Genomic DNA, 14,470 nt, shown 5'->3' on the forward strand with positions numbered 1-14,470 from the left:
CAAACTTCAGCTTGGTAAAACTATGAATAACTACATTTTATTTTTATTCCTTGGAATCTAGGTGTAGCTTTGTGGGGCAGTAAAGCAGGATTGTGTGGAAAGAGGGAAATTTTTCAGCACGAATAGCTAGATTTTGTTTTTACTTAGAATCTAGGCGTTGCTTTGTAATGCGTTGGAGGAAGTAAATTTATTTTTAAACTGCATGTAGGCTGTGCTTTTAAGACTGTGGGGGTTGAAATGTGTATTCTTTTTAAATGATCACTTTAGAGTGGCTGTTAGAAACATTGGAATTACCAGAACAACTAACCATGGTCTCCATCTCTGAATTCTAGACAATAAATGGCATTTTGGCAAAACTGTTCTGTGTGCCCTAACAGCTAAAAAATCTCCTGTTTGATTTTCACCATCTGCTTCCTCCTAGCAGATCCAACCCAAATCCAAAAATGAACAGGTGAATTTAAGCCCTAGAGATTGGTGCTTTCCCAGGGAAAGCAGAAGACATTCATGAACTGTAGCAGTTTGAAATTCTAATTTACAGGCTGAACCCAGAGGACTCCTTCTCTGAATATGTCTTCCCAGGTTGAGATGTATGAATATGAGACATCCAGGAAATAGGCTAATTTAGAAGGAATTTAAGTTCTTAATGAATGTTTCCTACAGATTCTATAATGACTCCATTCTGTTTTTGCCATGCAAAGAAGTATGCCCTTTTCACTGTTGTTGGCATGAACTTTTTAAAGATTCACTCCTACACAGCACAGCGACAATTATTTTTCCATGGATATCTACAGATTCAGCACCTAGGAGTTCTGCAGTGAGTATTAGAACTGCTTCATTCAAGCCATATCTCTCCTAAGACTAAAAATCCAAATGCAGCAACATCCTAAATTAGGCCAGAGAGTATACAAACTTCTAAATTGTCACATGCAAGTGACAGATGAAAAAAAAAAGAGAGAAGGGCAAACAATATCAAAATTAGGTGTTTTAATCTATCTCACACTGCAGGTTGTCACATGTAATTTGGCTTATATTTCCACAAACTACATGAGCTGAAGATTTAAATGGATGACTAAAAAATCAAGGCAAAGGTGCCATTTCCACCAATAAAGCTTATTAGCTAATGTATTTGTTACATTTACATTGACTCAAGCACGAAGAAATCACTGCATGTTGTTTGGAATCCACTGAGTTTAAGTGACTTTCCTAGCAGTCACACAGTAGTTGACTAATCTGAAACTAGATTCCAGGAACTCCATGCCACTGCTCCTGCTTGTACAGTATATTATCCTCCCACTAGGTCCCCTCTCTCCCTGCTAAACTGCCTGTATACTACTTTGGTGGACACTGCATTTCACATTGCTTAGCAGTGTTTATTGCTGTCTTCTTCAGACATACCCAAAGAATCTATGTTATTCTCTCTATTCTACCACTTTATGTTCTGGCCCTCATCATTTTTATTTAAATTTCTATACAAAATTATTGCTGATCTCCAAGCCTTCATTCTCTTCCTTTTTGCAGGACATTTAACTTCCTAATGGGACTGCACTCCCTTTAATAATCACCTTGGTTGTAGGACAGGACTTCCAGCGGTCTTGAGTTAATATATCATGGTAATTATGTAGATGGAGGGCGATTCCATGCAAGATTCCACCCTTAATCCAAAGGAACCATAAGTGAATCACTAGAACTTATTATTATCTTCTTGGGAAGAGGAAAGGGTGCTATCTGAGGGTTCAAAGCCATTACTGCAAACAGGGTTGAAGTGTGAACTGCCCGCTAAATAGGGTAACATATGCTAGTTACTCTAAGAAAAACACCAAGTCTCAGTGGCTTCACACCATAGTCGTCTATTTCTTGCTCACCTCATAGTTCAGCTGTATGTCAGGTGATCCTTCTGAGTGCTTTTCCTCTAAGCAATGACTCAGAAATTTGGGCTGCTTCCATCTGGTGGCTCTACGTCCTCTAGGTAGAAGGCAGAAATCTTTCCTCAAAGTCACCAGGGGAGCAAAGACAGAAAGTGCAGAGGATCTTTCAGAGTGTTTTACAGTTAATAATAAAGATGCCTTTCATTGGCCAGAACCCTGCCTCAACCTAACAGCAAGGGAGGCAGGCAAATGTTCTCTTCCTGTGTGCCCAGGAAGAGGAAATGGGACACATTAGTGTCTTCCAGTCTCTGATACAGCTCACAACCTTTTTTCATTAGCAAGCAGCATCTTGGTGCCTAAGTGAATTCTTGTAGTCTGATGGCACTGATGGTGGGTGAAGGAAGTACACCAAGTAATTGTCAGTAAGTCCACATTAGCTATAACATGAGATGCAAACTCCCTAACAAATCTTGGAAGACACAATGTAGCAGTACTGTGTAATGGTTAAGTGCACTGTCTACCGAGTAAGACCATCTGGATATAGATGCTGCTGGTCCCAGGGTTACTTATTGAGAGCCACTGCCATAAGCCTTCCCATTTCACTCCCCTCATCCTCTGGTAAGCTCCTATAGTCTCAGGTGGGGGTTCAGCCATGGATGTTGCAGTCTGGTTGACTTTAAATCATGCTCTTGCCTCTCCCTGAGCAAGTTACTTAAATTTCCAGACAAGTTACTTAATCGCTTTGATCAGGTTCACTCATTTGAAAAGTGGGAGTAATAATGCTGATCTCAAAAGAATTACATTTGATCATCAATATAAAACATTTTGTACCTTGCCTAGTACATAGGAAACACACAATAAATGGTAGCTGCAAATATTATCAGGAGAGAAGAACTTGTTTAGTTTGCCTCTATGTTACTTTTGGACAGCAAAAATAACTGCAAAGTCTAATTAAAAAAAAACAATTTTCAGGTGATATGGGGATAGTTTTAAAAAGCAGCACCTTTGGGATGCCTAAATCTGTGTACAAGCTCTGTGATATTAGCCAGGTAAGTTGATGTCTTTCTTTAAAATATATTCCTACTACCTGTGTCATGAGATTGATGTCATGAATACCTGTGTCATAAGAAAACTTGTAGACACATCTAGTATATTCCTGTCACATGGTAGATTCTCAATACATATTGAGTTACAATTATCAACCTCCCCTCAAAATGCTTCTGCAATGAAAAGTGATTTTCAACCTATGAGAGCGAGATAAAGCCATGCATAAAGACTTATTTTGAGAAAATAAATGATTATCATTTAAAAGTGCTTATTAAGATGTTTTTGATCTTTGACCTTCATCACTGCCCACTCCCTCCTTGGAGAACAGCTTCTCGATGCCTCTATTTAAATGATAATCACTGTGCAAAACTCAAAGTCTCTTCATTCAGGAACTTACAGTACACATCTTAATAAACCATAATGAACTGGAAACATGAAGAATAACTGGATAAACAGGCCTCTCTCTCCAGCTGTCATGTCTGTTTGTGACAGCAACTGGTATTTCATTGTAAAAGATGCTAATTTCAATCTGAGCTGTAGCAGCATTGAGAGGAGCATAAAAGGAATTCTTGATTATCTATATCAGTAACTGTGGTCCCTGGGGATGCACTCAGAACTTCAGATCACATATGGCAAGAGTGCTGTGATAAAATATGCATCAATGGAGCTTTGTGATTTATGATAATAAAGAAATGGAAAGTTTTGCCCTCTATGATAACTATTTGTGGCTGGTATTTCTCTTTTTACTATTTCTGGAGTTGTAAATGACATTTGTTGTACTAATTATTACAGCATTCGGTACCTGGATCACCGTATCATTTCTATAACTTCTGTCAAGTTCCTGAGGGCCTGCCATGATACTGTTTTACTGATGATGATTCTCCCAATCTAAATGTAATAAATAATAATTACCTTAGTTGCTGGACCACATTGGCAAGTAAGACCACAATATTCTTACTTGACAAAATTAAATGTTAGTAACTCTGACTCCTCCCTTTGGCTGTTTTGACCAATTCTTGAAATTTCAAAATCTAGAAACTCTTTTGGACTCTTTCCTGTAACCGCCCAACACAAAATCCTTGGGTGGCCAAGGGCTTACTCACTATTTCACAAGGTATCTGTTTCATTCATAGAAGTTCTCATTGTTAGGAACTTACTTGTTTTATTGATCAAAATCAGCCTGCATAAAAACACTACCTTGGCCCCTTATAGTGCTGCATAGAATAATTCTCATTCCTTTTGATATAATAGCTCTTCAAACATATAAACAAAGCCAACATGGTCTCCCAGTCAGCCTCTTCTCTAGCAACCTTCACATGCTGTCCATGGCTTCTATTTTATGGCTACCCTGGTCACCTCCCCTGCAATCACCTCCATGATGTGTGCCCCAACAAAAGCGCGGGTCTGATACATCAATTTCTAACTTAGAAACATTCATTTAATTGTCTACATAACAAAGCTCAGAGCTTTTAGCGTGGCATTAGTTTCTCCACCATCTACATCCAGATAACTCTCTTGCATGATACACACCGATACACATTCTTTCCTTTGTTCTTATACTTCTCTGGCCCTGGGCTTTTCTCATCTACATGCTGTTCTCAATCTCTCTACATCTGACTACTCATCAAGGCTCACCTCTCCACAAAGCCTTCTCAATTTTATGGGTCAATAGTTACTTCTTCTTCCCCTAGATTCTCATAAAATGGACTTCATATTGCAATACCAGCACTAATCATTTTTCTACTTGTGGTCCTCTTGTTTTTTCTAGAAGATGATCTGTAATTGTACAGACACAGCTTTACTTGCTTTTGAATATCCAACACTGTGTATCACAGTGCTTTGCACATATTTCAGTGTTTGGTAAGATTTTGTTCAGTTAAATTTAATGGACCCTCAAATTTAACGGGCCACCACCTACCAAATGCCCTTCGACCAACTCCAAACCCACTGAGATCACTCTTGATCGTCTTGGCCTGCACTAGCCAATACAGTAGCTACTAACTACACAAGGACATTCAGCTTTAAACTTATATTAATAAAAGTTAAAAAAGTCTTTCAGTTCCAGCCAGTCATGGTGGCTCATGCCTGTAATCCCAGCATTTTAGGAGGCCGGGGCGGTTGGATTGCCTGAACTCAGTAGTTCATAACCAGCCGGGCAACATAGCAAAACCCCATCTCTACCAAAAATACAAAATATTAGCTGGGCATGGTGGCGTGCACCTGTGGTCCCAGCTACTTGGGAGGTTGCAAGTGAGCCAAGATTGGGCCACACACTCAGCCTGGGTGACAGACGGAGACCCTGTCAAAAAAAAAAGAAAAAGAAAAAGAAGGCTTTCAGTTTCTCCATCTCATGAGCCACATTTCCAGGGCACAGCAGCCATTCAGGGCTGTTAACTCCCACACTGGATGACACTGATCTGGAACATTTCCACCTGTGCAGATGGTTCTCTTAGTGAGTGCTGGTCTCGACACCATTCTACTTTTCCAACAGTGAAAACAATGCCTTCTTTCCTGTGGAATTACACACTATTGACAAAAGTCACGCAAGCCTCTGGCAAATTAAAACCCCTAGGTCTCCCGGTGTGGTGGCTCACGCCTGTGGTCCCAGAACTTTGGGAGGCCAAGGAGGGCAGATCACCTGAGGTCGGACATTTGAGACCAGCCTGGCCAACAGAGTGAAACCCCATCTCTACAAGAAATACAAAAAATTAGCCGGGCGTGGTAGTAGGCACCTGCAATCCCAACTACTTGGGAGGTTGAGGCAGGAGAATTGCTTGAACCTGGGAGGCAGAGGTTGTAGTGAGCTGAGATAGCGCCACTACACTCCAGACTGGGCGACAGAGTGAAACTTCATCTCAAAATAAATAAATAAATAAAACCCCTAGGTTTTTTTTCAAATGAGTAGCTAAACTTCCCTCATGCTGTACTGAGACAATTACTTTTGGGGATCTAAAAGTAACCCCCTCTGCATCAAACCCTAACACATATTGAAATTATTTTTTCTATTTTATTTCATCTGCTCAGCTTATCCAGATCTTTATTTTTAATTCTGTCATATTTTGGGCTATTCTATTCTAGGTTTGAGCTACCTACACATTTGTAAGTACTTCTGACGTCATATCAGTTGTTAATAAACATGTTGTCCATAAATAGGGTGACTATATAATTTGTCATTCAAATGGGTACACTTCTCAGTGAAAGGCAATGCCGTAAAAAACTGTGCTTAGGCACTGGCCTTAACTGGTACTGTCCGAGGCTGACCAGGAGAGATTGTACTCCACCCTTAGAAGGCCACATCTAGAACCACTGCTGCATCACTGAAGCTCTTCCTCCAGATGAGGACTAATGTAACATTCAATAATCTGTTAATATGTTGACAAAAGTTTACCTTATTTCAGATCACATTGCTCTTTTTATTTATATGATTATCATGAGAAATAAAATATTTTGCTTAAGTTCAAATTATGCTACTGTTTTTAGCATTCAATAGAAGAACCAATGTAGCTTTTTTTTTTCTTTTTTCAGAAAAAGAAAACACACTAGGGAATAAAATTATTTATACATTAGGAAAATTTGAGCAGAATAAATGAATTTGTAAAGTTTGATATAGTATCATTCTTACTGGGACTAAAGGACTCCAAAGGTTTGCAGAATATCTGCCTGTACATGAGAGGCTAACAATGACCAGTAGCTACGTTTTAGGATTTACACACAAGGAAAGAACACATGTAGCCAAGTATACTTGAGAAAGTTGTTCAACATGTATCACTTTATTTGTGAAAGTGTCTATATGGAGGCAAACCACAACTGATAGTGGCCATTAACTATTACTTGCCATTCATCTATGGCTAGTGGACCAAAAAAGTCCTTGTAAAACTCTAAACCATAAAACACGGGCTCTGATTAAAATAAACAAGTAAATATAAACAAAAACAAGTACAGATGCTGAAAGAATGAAGAAAATGGAGTAGCACTGTCAAGCCCTCAATAAAATAAAATTAAAAGATTTATGTGGAATTCTGTTTTCATGGATTTTATACACAGAAACATTAATAAATTTGGGCAAAAATTGGGCAAAAAATCCATAGACTAATGTAGTAAAAAGTCAGATAAAAGTCTTAGCATAAGATTGAAGGAAAGAGATAAAAGTATACTATTAAACTGAAACCAGAGGAGAGGGACCAACTTTGAGCTCCACTTCTAATTTGCTCTGTAAACTTAGTCAAGTCTCTCTTAATCTCTGCACTTCATTCTTCATCATTCAAGAAACAATTCTTGGCCCTCAGGGTGGGCTGGGGAAGAGTAAAGAGTGATTCCACCCCTCAAAATCTACACTCATGGACTTGAACCCAAGGGTTCTCCAGCTTTAAAATTCTGTAATGCTAGACATGAGTTTAGAAGGAAATACTTAAGCTTCTCATATCCATTGAAAATATAGTTCTAAATTATAACTGCAATAAACTCTTTTCAGAGTTGTGATTTATTTCATGGATCTTTGCAATGTGCAGCAAATGTATGCATTCTACCTTTTGTACTTTTAAGACATTTTTAAAGCACTATACACTATGACTCCACTTATTTCTTCTGCTTTTTAAAATATATTTTTCTCACACAGTATTTTTCTTAATTTTTAAATCAGGCATTTGTAATTAAGTGCTTATAAGTGAAATATTATTTCAACAAAATCTTACACCTTTAATAATACTAAAATGAAGGTTATATTATCTTTTAAGAAAATACTTATTTTCCTCTACCGCCTAGATATACAAAGGAAAACAATTTACCAACCCATAATTTGTGGAATGAGTATAAGTTATTATTTTACTTTGGTTCTTATTTTAATTCCCAAGCTAATAGCAATTCACAGGCAGTTAAGTAACTCAATTTGGTCAATTTTCTAACTTCCTTGTTTTTCATTAGGATGATCCTTAAGGCAGGTGGCTTTCAATTAGTTTGGCTGACAGCTCTGGCTAATGTTTTAATGATCCCTAGCAAAGGAAACAAAAAAGAGGGGAAAAAATAAGGTAGAGGGAGATTTACAATGACGAGGATAATCTAGATCAGGCAGGGAGACAGAGTACATAAACCACTAATTAACGTTCATCATCGTCATTTAAACATCTGCAAGCTAAAAGGAGATACCCAAGTATCCCTATACTGCTGACAAAGTTCTTGAAGTATTTAAAGAGTGTCTCCTAATTCCATATTCTCAGACATGTAGAAACTAGTTCAATAGCCTGCCTGATAGTACTATTACAACATCTAATTCTTGAAGGCTTAACTATACCAAGATACTTTTAGTAAAACAAATGGAAGAGACAACAACTGTCTCTTGCCTTCTAATTGTTCTCTCTGCTTCCAACTTGCCTCCCTGCTGTCTCATTTACACCAAGCAGCCAGAATACTCTCCAAGAAAAAACTAGATTATACCAGTCTTTTGCTTAAACTCCTCTGAAGGCTTCCTGTTGCAATTAGAATAAAGTGCAAAAATCTTTACCATGGCAAATATAAACCCTACAGAATCTGGCCCTAACCGTTTGTACTTTTAGCTGCATGAATCAGAAACCCATCTATAATGGCTTAAATATTCTAACCCCTAAACAAGCAAGAGATTTAAACTCATCACCATTAAACAACTAAGAGGGTTTTTCCCCCCTCCTATAACAAGTCTAGAGGTTGACAGTACAGGGCAGATACAGCTGCTCAACAAAGTCATTAAGGGGCCAAATTCTATCTGGATTTTTGCTCTGCTCTACTTAGCATGTGGTTTTTGTCCTCGTGGTTGCAAAATGGCTGCGTTGTCTCCAGGACTGTGTCTATATTCCAGGCAGGAAGAGAGAAACAGCAAAAGGTGAAAGTATTGCATGCCAGCCAAGTGTGTCTTTTAATCAGGAAAACAATTGTTTTCCTAGAATAACCAATAGTCTTCATCTCATCAGCCAGAACGATGTTGCAAGGCTGTTGAAACACAACAAAATCAACTGTTTGTTTTTTTTTAAGTGGGTACATGACCCCCAAACACAAATTTTGGGTAAGGAGAGGAGACTGAAGAGGGTAAGCAACTGGCACAGCTGCCGCCCAATCTTTCTGACTTCATCTCGTGATCTCTTCACTCCCTTTTCAAGTGTAGCCTCTCTGGCCCTCAGATACCCCTTCTTCATTCCTGCCTCTTGATTCTAGCAGTTGCTGTTCCCTCTGCCTAGACTTCTCTTCCCCGAACTGCTGCATGGTTCATGTCTATGCACCATTCAGATTTCTGCACAAATCGTCAATTCCTACAGGAGGCCTTATCCAATCCCTTCAGTGAACATAGTCTCATCCCACCTCCAATCACTTTCTTTTATTTTGCTTCTGTTATTGTTCCTTTTTTTTTTTTTTCGAGACGGAGTCTTGCTGTGACGCCCAGGCTGGAGTGCAGTGGCATGATCTCTGCTCACTGCAAGCTCTGCCTCCTGGGTTCACGCCATTCTCCTGCCTCAGCCTCCCGAGTAGCTGGGACTACAGGCACCCGCCACCACACCCAGCTAATTTTTGTATTTTTTTTTTTTTAGTAGAGACGGGGTTTCACCGTGTTAGCCAGGATGGTCTCGATCTCCTGACCTCGTGATCCTCCCGCCTCGGCCTCCCAGAGTGCTGGGATTACAGGCGTGAGCCACAGCACCCAGACTGTTCCTTTATTTTCTTTATAGCATTTCTTGATATTTGAAATATTTTATTGTTTTTCTTTATGTGCTTCTCTTCTACCCCTTGTATTTATATACGTAATGGTGTGGGCTCCCTGTATTTTGTCTGCTACATACAGTGCCTGGAAGAGAGCCAAGCATAGGGTAGGTGCTGAGTTAATAGTTTGATTCTGACTTAATGAATGGATCAGTGGTTTTCCTGACCTGTCCTGAACTGTTGACCCTTCTCTTCACTACACTCTTACCCATTTTTGACTCTGAAATGAATAATACCATAATGCTGCTGAATTCTATTTGAATTTTTAATTATATTTCATGTTTTCTTGAATTTCCATATTGCTTAGTTGGCTTATATAAGCATGATTTTTTGGGTCATAAAATATATTTGAGGAAATGATTTCAAGTTGTTTGATATATTCACTGGACTTTTGGTTTCCCTGTTTTATAAGCCTCTGATTTTAATTATTCTATAATAAATATTGGTGCAATGGACTTTTTTTTCTGAGTGACTATATTCTGGGGTTTATTATTCACAATTGGTCTCACAACCTTCTGTTTTTAAAATCTAAGCACACACATTAAGTAGTTCCTCACAAACATCTCTAGAAACCTTTCTGAAATAAATAATTAAGACATCCAATTTTCACATTTTACTATCAGACAAATCTCTAAATCTTTGAATACTAATATTTTTAGCTATCTGAGTTTTGTTTCTGATTCCAACTTGGTAAATATAATAAGTGACCATAATGTGATGTTCCTTATTCCATCTACATTTTACATTCCCTATAATACATTTTGCAGAGCATTTTATAGGGACTCAATTTTCCTTATCCCAAAGATTTAACATTTATTATGCTTAAATCTTCTAAAGTTTTTTTGGCATAGACTTTTCCTTTATATTCATTTGTTCTGCTGCAGGGACAAAAAGCTAGGTGAGCAGCAGAAAAAAAAAATAAAAAAGAAAGAAAGAAAAAAAAAGAAACCCGCAAAGCTTAGAAATCTTTTTCCCTTTCCCTCATGGGTATAAATGAGAACCTTTTCATGACCAATCTTCTAAGAATTCACTTTTCTTTTCACTCTCACTTCACTGAACAAGAGTGGGGAGCATGGATTATGTGGGTAAAGTAGAAATAAAAATAGTGCTAAACTAAGATATGTGCTTCTTGAGAAGCTTGAGGCATGGTTTATTTAAAAAAAGAAAGTTATCAAGTTGTCTCCCATCCCTGGGGATAATTTCTAAAGAGTCAAGAGCATTTGGATATACTGACATGAGTTTAACATGTATGGAAACAATAGATGTTCCTTATAGGTGACCAAAAATTGATCTTTCTGGCCTTAGGTTCTAGTCACTGGTGATCACGAGTCATCCATAATTACAGCTATTTCTTCTGCAGCCTATACTGTGTGGTAGGTGCTGGGCTGGCGTTCTGATTCCCAAACTCCATCTATGTGCACCAAGTGACAAGAGATACAGGCAGCCATTCCTTGAGCAAAGTCAACTCTTCCAGTCAATTACAGAAAATTGTTAGCAACATCTTAAAGGAAAAGTCGCCGTCAAATTTAAGTGTGTATGAGAATCACCGGAGGGCTTGTCAAAAATGCACCCATTTCCCTTTTCACTTTAATTTCAGTGAATAAGAGTGGGGAGCATGGAGTATCTGGGCAAACAGGCAGGAAAAATAGTGCTGAACTAAGATCTGATATTCAATGGGTTACTGTGGAGCCTGGGAACCTACATTTAACAAGCTCTTCAGACAATTTTGCTGCTAGATGATCTGTAGGTTACCCTTTGAGAAAAAGTCCCCAAAACTACTTAAGTGGGCATAAGGGAACAGCATGGCTCATGCCTCAACAAGTCAGCTTGTTCTCAAAAGTTGGCAATAGTAGATATTAGATTGATGAATGGATGGGGGAAAAATGCATTAATGAACAAATGAATGGTTTTCTTCATTAACACTTAATGGAGGGAATACAAAATGAAAGACCCAATTCCTGCCCTAGAAGTGCTCAGGGTCTCTTGAATGAGGCACATGCAACCACCACACCCCATGTTAAGTGTGTAAAGGAAGAGCCCAGGCAGGAGGCGAGGGGAGGGGAGAGGAGAGCTGAGATTTATGGAGCAGTTAGACTGTGCAAAGCACTGTGGAGGCAGAAACTGTGCAGGCTCTGCCTTGTGGCACTGAGTCAGACCTCACAGGGGAGATGACATTTGAAGAATAGACAATAATTTACCTGGTAACTAAGGTAGGAATAGTCCAGGGAGAAGGAACAGTGCATGACCAGTTAAGTGAATACCAAAGCCCAGCCAGGCAAAAGGACCCAACACATTTCTAACACCACTTGCCCCAGGGCTGGCTGCAGACAAAGAAGTGGGGAACAGCATTTGCTAAAGTGGCCATCAAAACCATAAATGTCTTCCCACATTCAATACTTCCTCTTTCTGTTTTAGTTTCAGTTTGCAGACATCATGTTATATTTCTCATACTGATGTTAGCAATAAGGAAATGACTGTGATTTATGCCTCAGTATTTTGAAGCAAGTGTGCATGTTAAATCTCAGTCGGGGTTGTTGGTACTATATCATTAAGGTGGACAATTAATTTGATTATCATTCAGACAGATTATTTTTCTGAACATATGTAACAAACCCTGTATGGTGACTACAAGTATTTCAATTAGTTTGCAGAAGCAAATACCACTCCCTTCTCCCCTTTGCTTTGTGGGTACCTTCCTCTTCTGCTGTAGGTTCGCTGCGTGGTGGTAACAGAGCTAGGGGGAAGGAGGTAAACAGATGAACTCAAGGACATCCATCATACCCATACTTAACAGATACCTTTGCTGTATGTGCTGTACACCTGAAAGAAACTTTAACATGAGGTGACAAATTATCTTTCTAGAAAATGTACAGCACTGTACCTTGTTTTCAATTATTAGCTGTTCAATTTGCTAGATTTTGTTTATAAATTTTATCATCTTGGCAAACTGGCAATAAAAATAGTGCTGAACTAAGATCATCTAAGTCAATCAGCCTTTTGAAATACATGTATAAGGGAAAATTACAACTGTTGAGCTAAGAACAGATTAATATTTTTTAAAAATGCATCTCTTTGCTCAGTCATTCACTGGATAGTAATAGGACCAGAAGAATCATAAGAGGTCACCTAAGTGCCAACCAGTGCCTGCCCATGACCAGTTAAGTATAGAAATTGAGAGTAAGCTTAGCAATATTTATAGCAATTTGACAGAAATACTTCATCTGTTAAGTCTAAAAATAAATTTAAAATTGTGGCTTATTTAAAATTTTTTTTCATTTTGTTTTTCTATAAAGTCATTTTATTGTATTTTATAAAAGCATGAGAACATAATAGATTAGAAAATAAAACCAGCCTTTCCATAAGAACCAATGATACAAGATGCCCTCATCTAAGATGATCTCTGGCATTCTACAGACCTATAATGATTATAATTACAGTATTAGTTACAGTTGTGCAGTGCTTTATGTTTTTCAAGCATTCTCTTGGTCTTATAGCAGCTCTGTTAGTTATTAATCTCCATTTTACAGGAGAAGAAATTCATCTCCAGGGAGGGTGAGTGAATCACCCAGGGTCACACAGCAAGTCTGAGGCAGATGGAGGAGCAGAGCCCATAAATCCACTTACTCCAAGAAACGATTTTCCTATCTTCCCATAACCCAAAACCATCACTTAAAAAGCGAAATTACAGAAAATTTAAGAAAATCTAACAACATAGGAACACATGATTTTACATTTTTTTAGGGTAGGGTTCAATGTAGTATTTAAAAATTATTTTTTGTTTATATGTGAGTAACCCACATACCCCTTTTCTGCATTATACATATGGAAACATAGAGACCTAAAAACAGAAATGCTGTTTAGCAGCAGAGTCAATGCTGTACAGATGCTAAGTCTCCTGGCCCAATGTCCTTTCCACTTGTCAGCACCTTCATGAATTTATTCAACACATATTTATTGAGGAGCCGTGATGCACCAAGGGCTCTCCTCAGAATTGAGGATACAAACAAACAAAAATCCCAGCCCTCCTGCAGCTTGCATTTTAGTGGGGACAGACAGATAATAAATATAAAAAATAAGTAAATTAGACATTATGTTAGACAGTAATAAGTACTACGGAGATGAAAGTATGAGGAAGAGGAGCATGAGAGCAAGAAAGCAACAATTCTAAGTAATCACAGTAGACTTAGTATGACTAAGTACTATGTAGTATGTACTTAGTACTATGACTACATAGACTTACTACTATGACTAAGTACTACATAGTAGACTTAGTATGACTAACTACTATGACATAGTAGGCTTAGTATACAAAATTACCCATATGCTTGAATATACATATTTATATTACATATATACATGTTTAATTTACTTATCCAAAATTTCTCAAAAATGTCATCACTTTTGGCCAATGATGAAATGCATTAGGAGCAAAATCATAGTAAACTAACCTCCACAGAAGATAAAGCCTGTGAGTCAAGAGACTGAATATTTAAATGCCCTGGAGAAGTTGTCTTCTTGCCATCATCGTGACTTAAGGGGCAGAAATTAAGGAGAGCAGATGCACCTTTTATGATTAATTAATGAGTGTTTATCTTGGGCCCTTAATATGCCCAGATCTGTGCTTGATTTGTGAGGAAAAGAAAAAGAAGATATTTGATCTTCTCTTTGGAAAGTTTACCGTCTAGCTTGGATGATAAAAAATAACATACTTAAAGCATCTCAGGAGCCACTTGGGATTCAGGTAAGCAGTATTGGCAGCTACACAGCATGGTATATTGTGCAGGTTGTTTACAGAAGCCCTCGGTGCAGATCTCTTTATTGAGCTGTGTACTTTTTAT

General features: G+C 38.2%; 1 protein-coding gene across 1 annotated transcript in view; it reads left to right on the top strand.

Moving 5' to 3' along the window:
- CDH20 (cadherin 20) overlaps positions 1-14,470 on the top strand; it is a 222,093-nt gene that overhangs the window by 15,415 nt on the left and 192,208 nt on the right. The gene's annotated exons all lie outside the window — the stretch shown is intronic.

The sequence above is a fragment of the Pan paniscus genome, chromosome 17 (genome assembly GCF_029289425.2).
Source record: "Pan paniscus chromosome 17, NHGRI_mPanPan1-v2.0_pri, whole genome shotgun sequence".
In the NCBI taxonomy this organism is placed as follows: Eukaryota; Metazoa; Chordata; class Mammalia; order Primates; family Hominidae; genus Pan; species Pan paniscus.